Raw genomic sequence first — 14371 nt, forward strand, 5'->3', positions numbered from 1 at the left:
TTCCTTCTGTGCACCTTTTGGTAAATGAGCCATCAAACAAAGGACTCTATAGATCAGGAGTCTGCAAACTACTGTCCACAGGCCAAATCCCATCTGCCACTTGCTTTTGTAAATAAAGTTGATGGAAAACGGCCATGCCCATTCATTCATCTATGGCTGCTTTCAAGCTACAAAGGCAGTGCTAAGCAATTGTGACAGAGCCCTTATAGCCTGCAAAGCCTAAAGCAAGCTTTCACAGAAAAACGTTTGCTGACCCAGTCTATGAAACGTATGAGCAATTCCTACGTAAACCTTTATATTGAGCGCTTCCCTTGATTGTCAGCAATCCCAACCCCGTAAGTACTATTCTCCAATCCTACTTCACACATGGGACAGCGAACCATGAAGAAGAAGGAACATCCTCTTAGAAACTTAAACAGTATCTTTCTTGCTTGATTTTCTCTTAATGCTCTCTAGTTTTTCCACATTCCTTTTAGAGAACTAAACCCAAATTTGACAATGAAATGATGCCAATAACGGGGAGGATATGCTTCCTTGTCTTCTCGACTCTGTTTTAGTACCCTAATAAGCAGCGGAAGACAGTCAATTAAAGGGTACAGTAACTTTAAGGTAACAACCAACACAATGACAAAATTGATCAGCCAACTCAGAATCGTGTTTCCATCCTGGAATCAAATGAAATGCACCTGGAAGTAAAACAGTCTAAACTCAGTCAATTGGAACGTGATAGCTACAGGTTAGACATGTTCTTACTATGTACTTCTTACGTGTCTGTACCTCTAATGGCACTGATTCATTTCCATCTAATATAGTTACTTGAAAACTTGTTCCAATGCCCCTTTTAGACTATAAAGTTGAGAATAGGATCATTAATTTGTTATTCCCTTTAGGACTTGACACAGTGCTTGGCCAATAATGGGCTCTAAAATATTGCCTGAAGGAATGACAATACAAGCCAGATTGTCTGAAAAGGTCCAAACTGCACGGGTAAGTCAGGATATATGGGTTCTGTCCTGCCTCTGTTACAAATAAGCTGTGATGTTGACACATCCTCACCTCTAAAATGAGTACTTGGAAAAGCTGATCTCTGAAGGTTCTTTCGGCACTAATATTTTGTTTCTTTTGTGATACACATAATAGACATTATTTTATATCACTTCACTCAAAACATTCAGGGTAAATTTTCATGAAAGAATTAACAACTAAGCTGATTGCTTGCAACTAAGCTGATTGCTTTCGACTAAGCAACTAAGAACCTTAAAATACATACAAGAGAAATGCTCCAAGTGAACTACTAGTGCCTGAAATATTATCTTAATAACAAATGGCAATAAATTGGTACTTCAGATTTTTCCAGAACACATAGCGGACTGGCCTTCAGGACAGCAGTGCTGTGAAGTCTTGACTGTGGTTTCTCTATACAGGAACTTAACCTAGAAACCACAGCACAAATTTTGTATGCTGTAATAAGTCAGGCAGGAAGGGGCTAAAAATATGCAAATTCATCTACCCACAGTCAATTATATGAAAACGACAACAATATAGAGGGCAAAAGTATATTCGCTAATAATTAGAATGTGTGGGTTTTATAGATTACTGATACTTTAAACTAGACTGATCTCCCAAGCCAGTCATCTTGATTTCACAAATGCTTTAAGAAAATAAAGTAGGTGGGGAAATTAACCTTAGGAGAGGAGAAATTAAAAACAAAAGAGATGACAGTTGGCAGAAACTACTTTGTTTTGTCTGAAAAATAACATGCAGCATACCATCCCTAAGAGTCTACTTGTTCAGCGAATGGAAGGGAAAAAAAAACCTCATATGAAAACAATTCTGAAAACACTAGAGCAAGGGTGTGCCACACTTGTAAAAGCCAAAACTTTTAAGGCAGGATGGTGGAGCACTGAGTCAGAAGACCTAGGCTTTTCAAGCTGTGAGATTTCGGACAAAAGAGTCAATGTCTCTGGATTTCAATTTCCTTAATTAAAGGGGTTGGAATAACTAATTTCTAAGGTCCCTTCCAACCCTAAAATGCAAAATGCTCCTTTAAATAAGTGTTTCTCAAACAGTTTCTTTGCACACTGAATATTTTAATTCCTGGAACACTTTTAACATTTAATGGAACCCAAGTACCCTAGTGAACACAATTTGGGAAAGCAGCTTTAAACAGTAAACTTCATCAATTTAACAGATGCTGAAAGAGGCAAAATGCTCACATAATAGTTTAAGGCATCCATTTCAGAAACTGTAATAACATCTCTGCAGTGTTTACATGTCATAAAGCACTCTATCTCACGTAAACTCATTGACCTTTCACTCTAGGAAATCAAGGACGGATATAAGAATCATTTCCATTTTACCAATGATAACTGAGTTTCCCTTCTAGGTCTTTCTCATCACAAAATACTTTCTGCTAATGAATAAAATGATCACAATCTTTTACCACTATTATCATTTCAGGCTTTCCTTGCTCCATCCCCCACGCTTCTCTTGTACAAACTGACTTGTTAGGTGACACCCCAAGGAAGGAGGGATGCTGACAGAGCACTTGTGCCAGGTAATGTGTCAATCTGTCACATATGAGTTCATCTTATCATCTCAGTAACATTAAGTAACTATTTTATCTAGTTTTGCCACCGAGGAAATTACGACCCAGAAAGTTTAGGCAATGTGTTCATCGCAGTAATGGAACCACGAAATGATGAAGTTGGGATCCACACCCATGTCCACCTTTCTTCTTTCAAAGCAACTTGTGAGATCATTCTTGCTGGTGTAGTGGGGAGAGATAGACCCTAGAGGCTGGATAAAAATCCTGGCTCTCTACCCATTTGCTTTGGGATTTGGGTGAACAACTTAAATTGTCCTGATCTGTGAAGCAGGGATAAGAGGAACTATCTCACAGAGGTGTTGTAACAGAGAGAACATGGATGTACAAATACCCAGGCCTATGCCTGGTTAATAGACAGTGCTCAATAAATACGAACCTCTTCCTTCCAGAGAACTTACAGGTTTTGTGAGAAGAAATAGTGAAAAAAAAATTGCTAAGATGCTTACTATAACCAAGGGCAGAGAAACAGAAATAAGTGTGTCTAGAATGCTGAGTGAAGCCTCCTGGAGGAGAGGTCTTAACAAAGTGTGATGATGAGAAAGGTATCACTGAGAAATGCCGAAACTCATCCAATTTTCTACTCTTAGATGAAGGAGGGGCCTAAAAGTTTGGGCACTAGTACTGAGGAGCAATGCCAACAACAAAATGTGTTCATAGTAACAGAAATAATAAGTGACCAAGGTGGGTTCCACACCCGTGTCCACCTTTTTTTCTTTAAGAGTAAATTAAGATGTTTTAAAATTATTTGATGGTATATTTTAAAATTGAAGTTGGGCTTCTGGTTCATTTAAAAAATATAATATTTTATTTTGGTTTGTGGTTCATGGTTGGCTGAAATCTGTTTGAAACATGCTTTTATTTACACAAATAATAACAGCAATTATAGAGAGGCATAAATTATACAAGAGCCACATCTTAATAATTTTAACCGCTGAGCGTTTGCGGCAGGCTAGATAGTCACACACGTATTGTCTCATTTCAACCCAACAACTCTACAAGGTAAGATGCTGACACTACTCCACCTTCAGGATCTTGACCATGGAATTTCCCCCCTGATCTCTCCCTCCTTCTCTCACTCCCAGGGACTTTTTATCTTATCAGACCCTCTATGCCCCTCCCTGTTCTCAAAGTTTCTTTTCTTGATTTCATCAGTCTCCTTAGCCTTCATAACAACGCTCTCAATTTTCATACCTATTCAGCTTACCAATGCCAAACCCTACAAAAACTCATTATCCAGATTCTTTCCCCCCAATTATTGCTGGAAAAGGGTCAAACTATCTTGCCAATTCAGACCACTAAACTCCCAGGGGCCGTCCTGCAGCTTAGTCATCCTTTTACTGTCTCTATTTGAATGCTCACCAAATTCCCAAGGGCAATTATTCCAAATCTTCTATCACACTCTTTAAGCCTAGAATCCCATCTTCTTTTTTTTTTTCTTTTTCAATCTTAAATGACCTAGCCTCTTTACTAAAATGTAAGCTTTTCAAAGAGGCCTGAGCTTCACTGCTCTCCCTCCTCAACATCTCTAGCCTAACCAATCTCCTCCTTCCTGTATCATGGATGGGAAACTCTCAGATCCCTTCCCTGCAAGACTAACCCGGCCTCAATCCTTTAAGAAAAACCAATTTCCAATTATTCCCTGTTTTCTATTACACTGTTCTACCTACAACCACAATCAGATACTAAAATTATCTGGCCTCAAGCCTGTCTGAAGGGGCTCTCTTTCCATTTGACTCCTGAGTTTTCTAAAGACATACCCTCTTCACTCATTCACTCCTTAAAGCTTTTGCAATGTGCTTTCTGCCATCCTCGCCCCCAACTCTCCACCCTACTACCCACATACTACTCTAATGAAACCTCCGTTTCAAAGGCTCTCGAGATATCCCAATGGATACAGGAGACCCCCATTCCAAGGCCCCCAGTGCATGCTCAAATCTGTGGATAGTCCGAACCCAATATATACTACTGTGTTCCCCCGAAAATAAGGCCTAGCCGGACAATCAGCTCCAATGCGTCTTTTGGAGCAAAAATTAATAAGACCCAGTATTATATTATATTACATTATATTATATTATATAAGACCCGGTCTTATATTATATTAAAATAAGACCGGGTCTTTTATTAATTTTTGCTCCAAAAGATGGATTAGAGCTGACTGTCTGGCTAGGTCTTATTTCCGGGGAAACAGAGTATGTTTCTCCTATACATACACACCTAGGATAAAGTTTAATTTGTAAATTAGGCTCAGTAAGAGATTAACAATAACTAATAATAAAATAGAACAATTGTAACAATATACTGTGTTATGTGCATGTGGTCTCTCTCTCTCAAAATAGCTTATTGTGCTGTACTCACCCTTCTTGTGATGACGTGAAACGATAACAATCCCTGCGTGAGGAGATGAAGTGAGGTGAATGAAGTAGGCGGCGTGAAGTAGCGCTAGGCTACTGCTGGCCTGATGTTATGTAACAAACATGGAATATCCCACCTGCCAGCATCACCACTCGTGCTCCTTAGGGCCATTATTAAGTAAAACAAGGGTTACTTGAACACAAGCACTGCGATATCAAGACAGCCCAGCTGATAACCAGGAGGGCTACTGAGTGACTAACAGGCGGGGAGCTGTACAAGATGAGTACAAGGGACCAAGGGATGATTCGTGTCTAGGGTGGGATGGAGAGAGGGCGAGGCATTTCCTCACACTACTCAGAAAGGCGCACAATTTAAAACTTACGGAGGGTCTATTTCTGGAATTTTTCATTTAACGTTTCAGACTTCGGTTGACCACAAAAAACAAAACCATGGAGTGGTGGTGAATATTATATTTCCAGCAGACTATTAGCTGGCCTTTAGGCAACATTTAACAGAGCCGACCATCTCTTCTTGAAACTGTTCTTGGGCTTCTGTAACACTCTCTGGATTCTCCCACCGTTTTGCCATTTCTTTTCCCTCCTTTTCCAAAAGCTCATCCACCTCCTTCCCACTAGAGAATCTGTGCTCCCCTAGGTCTGTCAAAACTCTTGTGGACACATTTTCTCCCTGGAATGCTGTTATCTGCTTTCAATGATCTATCTATTATATTTGAGGAGATTCTGAGGTTCTTGCCCCGAGCTCCAGTTCTTTCTAACTGCTTGCTAGAAATTTTTGCCTGGGATGGGAGTGGTGGCGGTAGTGGTAAGGTGTAATTCATGTGGCAAAATTAAAATGGCCAAACCACGCTTGTCACCTTTGCTTAGAAACTATTGATTGTGGCAGGTTGAATATGCAAAGCCCTTCACCACCCTACCCACCCATCTTCCATACTCCTGTTGAAGTGGGAGACCTTTTAACATAACCAATGTACTTGTTACACTATAGATGTTACAGAGAACTATATAGGTGTAGATGACATACACTATAGAAAAAGACTTACTTTATAAGTACTCCACTCAAAAAAAAGTGAGGATTCAGGCCAAACAGGAAAATCTATGCACCCAGGTGATACAGCCTGTACAATGACTTTGAGGCAATCCCAGGGGAGCAGTAAAAAAATATTTACAACCATCTCCCAGACCCAAAATGACTTCTTAAAGTGGTTCACACTGTGGGTGCTACTACTAGCGCTTTAGGCTGGACAATTCTTCCTTGTAAGACTGACTTAGACAGGGAAGGGCCTTTTTGCATTCCTGGTATCTGGACACTGAGTATCAGCAGAATGTAACATTTTGCAAGCTTCACCCCACCCTGCACTACCCTCCAACCTCTACCACGCAGATCAACTAACCGGAATTACTCACTATTCCCCTAGTAAAGCACATGTTTTCTCTGTTCAAATCTTTGCTGTAATGTTATTTCTGCCTGAAATGTCACCTTCCATGATGCAGCCGACGATTCTGTCTGTTGAGTTAGAAATGTTGGCATCATCTTGAAGTCCTCTTTCTCCCTCTCCTTCCACGTGCAGTCATAAAATCTTTAAGAGGACACAGACCCCTTTGGCAAACTGATGAATGCTCTGAACCTCTCCCCAGGAAAGAGCTAATACATGCAACATTTTACATACAATTTTAGGGGCTTTTATAGACTCAAATGTCTATAAAATTGGGCTGGTCCTCATGCCCACAATTTAACTGCCTTCTTTTGGGTCCTCACCATCTTGCAGCTTTAACAGCTAGCTAACTGGTTTCCGTGACCAGCAACAGTGTATCCCCTGCATGACACCCGTTTACTCCCTACGGAATGTCTGTTCCCAAAACCACTTAACTTATGCTACACACTCAATAATTATTTAACACAATATTTCTGAGTCTCTGTTAAACTCTCAGTTAAACAAAAGAACATGTCCACTCCCCTGGAGGTGGTTTGATGCATCTGACCTACAAAACTGAGAATGCAGAGACAGACAAGGTAGAAACAAAACTGTTTCTAGAATATCTGATGAGGTAAGGTTGTTATTCATAAATGGTCTTCCAAAAGGGTGATTTTTAGGCAGTTCCCTGAAATAAAGAGACAGAGATCTTATCTTAGAACAGAGCTAAAAGGCAATTCTAGGTGGTGGGAACCATATGAAGAAAAAATTGGAATGTTTTTAAGATTTTGAAATAATAGAAAACAATGAGGCCACATATCTGCACCCAACCTACACAGCACCAAAACAATGAGACTTTAACAGATTTTGTAAAGTGAAACATCAACTAATAAAGCGAGAACTGGAGAGGCAATATTGCTTTCCTTCTCTTTCTTTCACTCAGTTCCCCACCCCCAACTCTTCCTTCTTCCCTTCAGTGCTCTCTCCTTTCACTGAAGCCTTGCAGCCTTCTGGTGCACACCAAAAACTCCCGATATACTGAAAATCCCCCAATTACACAGTAACAACAGCTTGCAAAGTGCTGACATTATCTGGGCAGTGTATTTCTTACAGAAACCTTGGCGGTTCCATTATAAACGAAAGACGCCTGTAGAGAAGCCACACCTCCCACGGCACTGCCCTTTCAAAAAGCTAAAACTAAAAAGGAAGTGTGTGATGAGGGCAATCGCGAGTATTCATCATAAAGTAAATCCAAAGGATTCTGACATAAGTACTAGAACAGTCTCAATCTTTTCACATTTAATACAGAAATTAAATATGGGGGAATTTGTCCACAAAATAGTTGTATTTAAAGGCAGCTGTAAGTCCAATGAAAACAGAAACAACAGTGGTAATTCTTCAATATTTAGAATAGAAATGATGATACCAGTACTTTCCTGAAAAGGAATCGAGAATCTGAAATTTCACATATGTAACTACAGTGTCCCTTCACTGACCCATATAGATTTATTAGTGTCCTAAAAATGTTTTATAAAACAGCACTGGCCTGTTTAAAGATGTATAAAATAGGAAAATACTAAGTTTATATACATAAAAACTAACAGAAATAGGTGATTTCCAAAAAAGGTGCCATAGGAGTTAGCAATAAAAATAATAGAAATTCATAAAGAATAGGAAAAAAGATCTCAAAACTCAGGCACAGACACAAGTCCCACCTGCACACTACTTGCTGAAATTCTCAATGACATGAATCCGTTGGGTTTGCACCACTTTTTAGACATTAAAATAATAAAATTTTCCAGATTGTTTTCCACTTCATCTTTTTCTTCAGAGCCAAAGGGGCGGTGCATTCATTGTGTGAAGAAAGGGGACTAGATAGTTGAGAAAAAATGTAAAGAATCATGAAAAATAAGTCACTTAAGATTCCACTTTACCAACAGAGGAAAACACTTGTTAAAATTTTGGAATACTTTCTTCCAGTCTGTTCTTAAATGCATTTTGAGACAGTATTGTATTTACAGTGAACAAATACACTCTTCCCTAGTTTACATCACACTGTTTTGAAACTGTGTGTTTAAATAGAGACAAAATAGATTTCCATTTATTAGGGTACTACGATACTCTGTAAATACCAAGTTTTGTTGTTGCTGCTGCCATTTAAAAGTGTTAAATAACAACAGCAACATCGATTCGTTATTTTAATACAGAGTTTAGTTTGCTCCATTTAAATTTTCCACCTTGTCCTAATTCCAGGAAAAGCTTGCTTCCTTCCTCATGGTATGTCTATCCTATTTTAAAATTTACCAAGCTTTTAGTATGTGTTAAACAAAGCATTCTCTACAGGTGCGAGTTTAAAAACAAACACCCACCAAACACCTACAGATGTCCACAGACCCAAAAAAAATAAAAAATAAAAAAAAAATGTTTATTTGTCTGAGTAATACAAAGACGGCATCTTTGAAAACCAAATACACAAACAAGACAAAAAGAAAAGAATTCAGGAAATCATCACCCATATACTAATAGTCAAATCTGTCCATTTTCAAACAAATTAAAAGGCAGCATTTTTCATGAATAAGAGTGATCAATGCTCTTTTTATCCTTCTCCAATCATATATTAGCATAAAATAAAGAATAGAGAATTGAAAGGTTTCTTTCCCCAAAGAGGGCAAACTCTGCTAAGAGCATGATACAACTGTTTTAAAATACAGTGGGATGAACTTTGTTCCTTCCTTCCTCCCTTTCTCCCTTCCTCCCTTCCTTCCTTCATGTGGTGAGATTCTCGTTTTCAAGCTTCAGGTTCTTACCCTTTTGGAGGCTGCCCCCACTTTCTAAACATAGCAGTCCATTCTTAGAGGCTGTGGCAAGGTCTCCCAGGAACACAGAGCCTCCCAGGACCACCCGCTGTTGCTTGCTCTGCGAGGACGTTAGTAATAACACCTTAGAAGGATTAACAACAACAACCCTGTGGAGTGGGCACGATTATCTTTACTTCACAGAAGCTGAGGCTTAGTGAGGTGAAGTGAAAAAGCAAGCAAATGCTAGTGTCCGAACTTAAGCCACGCTCTTTCAATTAAGTTGAATGATGGCTAAATAAGTTAAAACGTGAAACGTGCATTAGAACCAGGGCTCAAGAACTATGCTAAGAGGCAAAATATTAAGTGGAGATGTAGGAATAATATGGCTTATAATATGATTTTATATACCTATTCTTAAAACTTGAGTATCTTTCATTCCCCAAAGATAAGGTGGCTGGATTTAACATACGGAAATACACAGGACTACACAATATTTGGGACGTTACTACTAAAACACTATTTGTTTATCTGAAATTCAATTTCACTTGGCTTCCTGTATGTTATCTGACAACCCTAGAGTAAAGGACTTTATGAAACACACAGAAAAACATTAATAAATTACAGAGCTACAATTCCCAAAGCTGAAATCTGGGACGCTCTGCGTGCCACATGTCTTTGGGAGGCCAAGTAAAGGGAAGTGTAGCGAGTGGGGCTACAGCTGCTCTAGACTGAGCTTCCTGCTCGTTTTCCTGGTAGCAGACAACAGCCCTCAACTCAAGACCTCGCTTTCACCAACTAGGTCATTGAAACCCACTGTCTCAAAATTGCTGACCCGTCTCTACCTTAAATGGATGTTGTGAAGATTAAATATAACTGAGATCGGGAGGGGATATTATATATAGCTTTAAATACTTATTTATTGGCAGAGTGCTTTGGAAATGTATTCTCAGAAACTTGGACAAGACAATCTCTCTCCTCCACATCACCAATATATGGTAAGCTCAGTTGACAGCAGTCTCTAAAGGGAAGGAAAGAACACAATTGAGAACTGTGATCAACACCTGAAGTGAACTAGGGAAAATGTAGTGAGATGCCAAAGAAAAACTGGGTTATCAGTGCTGGAGAATTCTGTACTTTTCAGATGGTTATGGATACATATTTAAAGCATAGATACCTTGACTCATAAATACTATTGAATCACAAACACATGGAGATAGCCTATTACAAAAACAGGACAAGACCTTACTTATGCATACCAATTTAATTTTCTGCTAATTTTCCCTAAACCTCCAATCTCTGCGGCTCAAGCATGTTTACCTTCTTTTATACAACAAACTGGGGCTGGCACGGGCAGTGTTCATTTAAATATTTCTACGCACAACTTTAATCTTCAAACTTTTAACAAAACCCAATCTACTATACATAAATTGCTGTGAACAGAAACTGCTTGAAGAGGATTAATCAACAGCTTTGTATGTCATCCTTTTAACTGAATCACTGCTGAATTCTTCACGTGCAGCTACACCCAGTTAATCTTCAAGAAAGCAGTAAACTATGGAAATCTACTTAAACTGTGGAGAGAAGTACTTCACTCATCAAAAGTTAGTAACACTGAACAAGGACGGCTATTATTTGGCAAAATCATTTGTTCAAGATCAAGAAATATATACACATCCCCGAAAATTCTTGCATTCACTCCCCTACCCCCCAAACCCCAATTGTAAACCACCAGAACATTACCCAGCAAAAAAGGGCTTGCCACAATTTGCTAAAAACCAAAGTGTATGACACAACTGAGTCCATTACCTGAAGGAAGCAGTTCAAAATGGAAAGCACAAAGAGAAAGAGCTAATAAAAGAATTTTTTTTTAAATGGAAATATTCATTTTCTATTTGTAAAGATTTTTTCAGCATAAAACACCCTTTTCTTTAGAAACACACTAAAATATTTTCACAACGTTACAAAAGTCCTGATAAATGGTTTGGCTGTGGGAGGTGCTGCTTTCATATGACCAGACGGGATTTGCTTAAAGAATACCGTGTATCTGAAAGACCCAGTCAATAATAATAGGACATTTCTCCACTGAGACCTAAGCCAACCATCGTTGTGTAGATACTGCCTACCAGGTTGTATCACTCCATTCAAAAGCCTCTCACTTTGACCTGAGCCGAACAGGTGTATTTCTAATGTGCTCAGAGGCCTGTGAGGCTGGAAAATCCTGTTTATCCGAGATGATGCCAGAGATCAATGCTCCCTGATGTCCTCGAAACACTACGTGGGGCAGGAAGGGGATAAGCATCACCCACCTCTGCTTTAACTGAAACTGCTTGACGCCACTACATGTAAAATAAAGTTTTAACAAGAAATTGTACAATCATTCAGTAGCACAATATTCTGACTTCAATGCTGCTTCCAAATATCGCGAGCCCACCATCCATATGATCCATTTACCTCATCCTTCACATCCAACCTCAAAACTTCCATCTGGGCTCCCCCAAAAGGTGGGAGGAATCCCTACACTGTCCTTCTGAGACTAGAAGGGCAGTGGGCAGTGATGCAAATGAGCTCTGTACGAGTTTTTATTGAGATGTACCTGTAAGCAGGCACTTACAGTGTGGTGGTTTTTATGAGCTTGGCTGCCAGGGTCCAAATCCTGGCTCTGCGCTATGGGTTGGACAGACTGTGCAGGTTACTTAATCTATGCCTCAGTTTTCTTAACTCTACAATGGGGATATTATTATGACCTGCCTCACAGTACTGTCAAGATGACTAAATGAGTTAATCCACTGAAAGCACTTAGAACAGTGACCACTAGGCGGTAAGGTGCTCAATGATGGTTAGTTACTACTATTATACAGGTGTAACACAAGTGTGATTCTGACTCATTTTTTTTCCCCCAAAGGTATATCTTTAAGTATTCCTCACACTCAATTTTTTTTCTTCAGGTATATTATCTGAACAGCTCTAACAGCTGATTACCGTGTTTCCCCCAAAATAAGACCTAGCCAGACCATCAGCTCTAATGTGTCTTGTGGGGCAACAATTAATATAAGATCCGGTCTTATTTTAAGATAATATAAGACCCAGTCTTATATAATATAATATAATAATATAATACCGGGTATAACATAATATAATGCCGAGTCTTATATTAATTTTTGCTCCAAAGGACACATTAGAGGTGATGGTCTGGCTAAGTCTTATTTTCGGGGAAACATGGCATATTTAAAAATCAAACTGCATCACACACCTAAAAGTTACCTATTCTTTCATCAAAATGAACTAATATGAACTAAAAGGTGCAAGCTTAACATCACTAAACCTTATAAAAAGCATTAATTAGACTTCCCGGTTAGACTAAGCCAGGATGAGATCACAAACTCACTTATGGTAACCAGGTCCCGTGCTGGAAGTGTGCTTTCCCAGTGAATGGCTAAATTCTAACAAAAGAAACCTTTGACTCAAATACCACTGGTGCCCGGGGTCTTGTGTCTGTATAATGCCTACACATTCATTTCTTTCTTTGCCTATAGAAAAAAGAAAGTCTGTTTGTTTTTCTGATTCAGTCAGCCCTTTTAGTCTCTGAATCTAAGGAGAGCCCAGTGAAAAGAAGAGCATCTTATCAGCGTGCTCCAGACCAGCAGGCTGTCCCCCTTCACACACAAAACCTCCAGCCCCTCACAGCAAAAGGCCTTGCCCTCAGAGCTTTTTCCTCATTTCAGAGCTAACGCCCCGCCGGGTTTTGACAACAAATAAATGAATACACAAGGCCTTTACATAATTAGCCATCTTTTCAGGTACAGTGAGGTGGGTGGGGGAGGAGGGTTCAGGAGAAGAATATTTATTGTCAATTGGCTTCATTTAAGAAGTTGATTTAAGTGTGCTGGACCAGAGGGCATTTATTTTAAATGAGGCCACATGAACTGAGTTTAGGGATGTCTGCTCTGAATCTTGACAATTTCAGCATCTACTTCAGCCAAATCACAAATGTAGATTTTTTTTAATTTTTTTTTTTTTAATTAAAGGAGGAGGCTTTTCTGAAACCTGGTAAAAGTTCCATCGACTTGGACAGCAAAAGCACACCGACCAGCGTGTGTTTACTGCCTTTTTAAGGGAAAGCTAACAAGAACCAAAGACCAGAAAACAATACTTTTTGACACCATCACTGTCTGACAAAATTAGCCCTACTTTCAGATATACTTATCCTAGGACATACCCTCCACCCCACCCCACCCCACCCCAAATAATGACTTTGAAAACAAAAAGCACAAAATGTAATCCATAACCCTGTGAACGCCTTCAGGAAAGCCACCCGGCATCACTGTCATCTGTCATGATCTTAACAGAGCCGTGGTCTGCATGGAAGGATACAGTCCGCTTGTACCATTATTGGGATAATAACTTAATTGATTTGTCTCAGCGGCTAAGGATGTAGACTAGAGATTTATTATGGAAGAAAAATATCTGCAATCGTGTTTTTGTTTTCTCAACAAGCATCTTGCCACTGACCTCTAAATCAGTTTAACCTTTTCCAAACAGTCCTGCACATTTTTTACATAATTTAAAGCTAGGTTTTGTTATTCCTGCTGCTGAAAGGCTCTGTGAGATTTATCACAACATGGCTTCGGTAACCTTCTTTTAAAAACAAAGATGAAAAACAAAAGGCCGCAAGTATAAGTTCCTAGCTCCACTCCTTTTCCCAGCAGGGGATTTTGATCTAACCACTAAAGTGCCTTTCGAGTTCAATCTGTTAAAAAATGTATGAAACGGTATTAAAATAAAGAAAGGCATGTATGACTCAGGCTTATCCAAGTATCTCTGCAACTAGGATGTCACAGGATTTCCCTGTGCTTCTAAAAACTGAAAACCTTGAGAAAGTGACAGTAGAAGTTCCTGTTTCTTTTCTTTCTTTTTTTTTAAATATATATAGGAGGGGGGCGCGCGCGAACACACACACACACACACACACACACACTCTGCTCTTCCGGGTTTCCTACGAATCAGGCAGGTTCTTTGAGATTCCAAGTGAAGATTGTTGCAAACCAGCGTTACGACTGATTATCGTACTCTTCTACACACAAAGGTTTCAGGGGAAAAACAAAACAAAACAAAACAAAAAACGCAAACTTGTTGCAGAGCTGGGCGAAGCCCCCCGCCCGGCGCGCTCCAGCTCCCGCCGCC

At 39.4% G+C, this 14371-nt stretch overlaps 1 protein-coding gene across 11 annotated transcripts in view; it reads right to left on the minus strand.

Moving 5' to 3' along the window:
- RBMS1 (RNA binding motif single stranded interacting protein 1) overlaps positions 1-14371 on the minus strand; it is a 198191-nt gene that overhangs the window by 108636 nt on the left and 75184 nt on the right. The gene's annotated exons all lie outside the window — the stretch shown is intronic.

The sequence above is a fragment of the Rhinolophus sinicus genome, linkage group LG01 (genome assembly GCF_036562045.2).
Source record: "Rhinolophus sinicus isolate RSC01 linkage group LG01, ASM3656204v1, whole genome shotgun sequence".
In the NCBI taxonomy this organism is placed as follows: domain Eukaryota; kingdom Metazoa; phylum Chordata; class Mammalia; order Chiroptera; family Rhinolophidae; genus Rhinolophus; species Rhinolophus sinicus.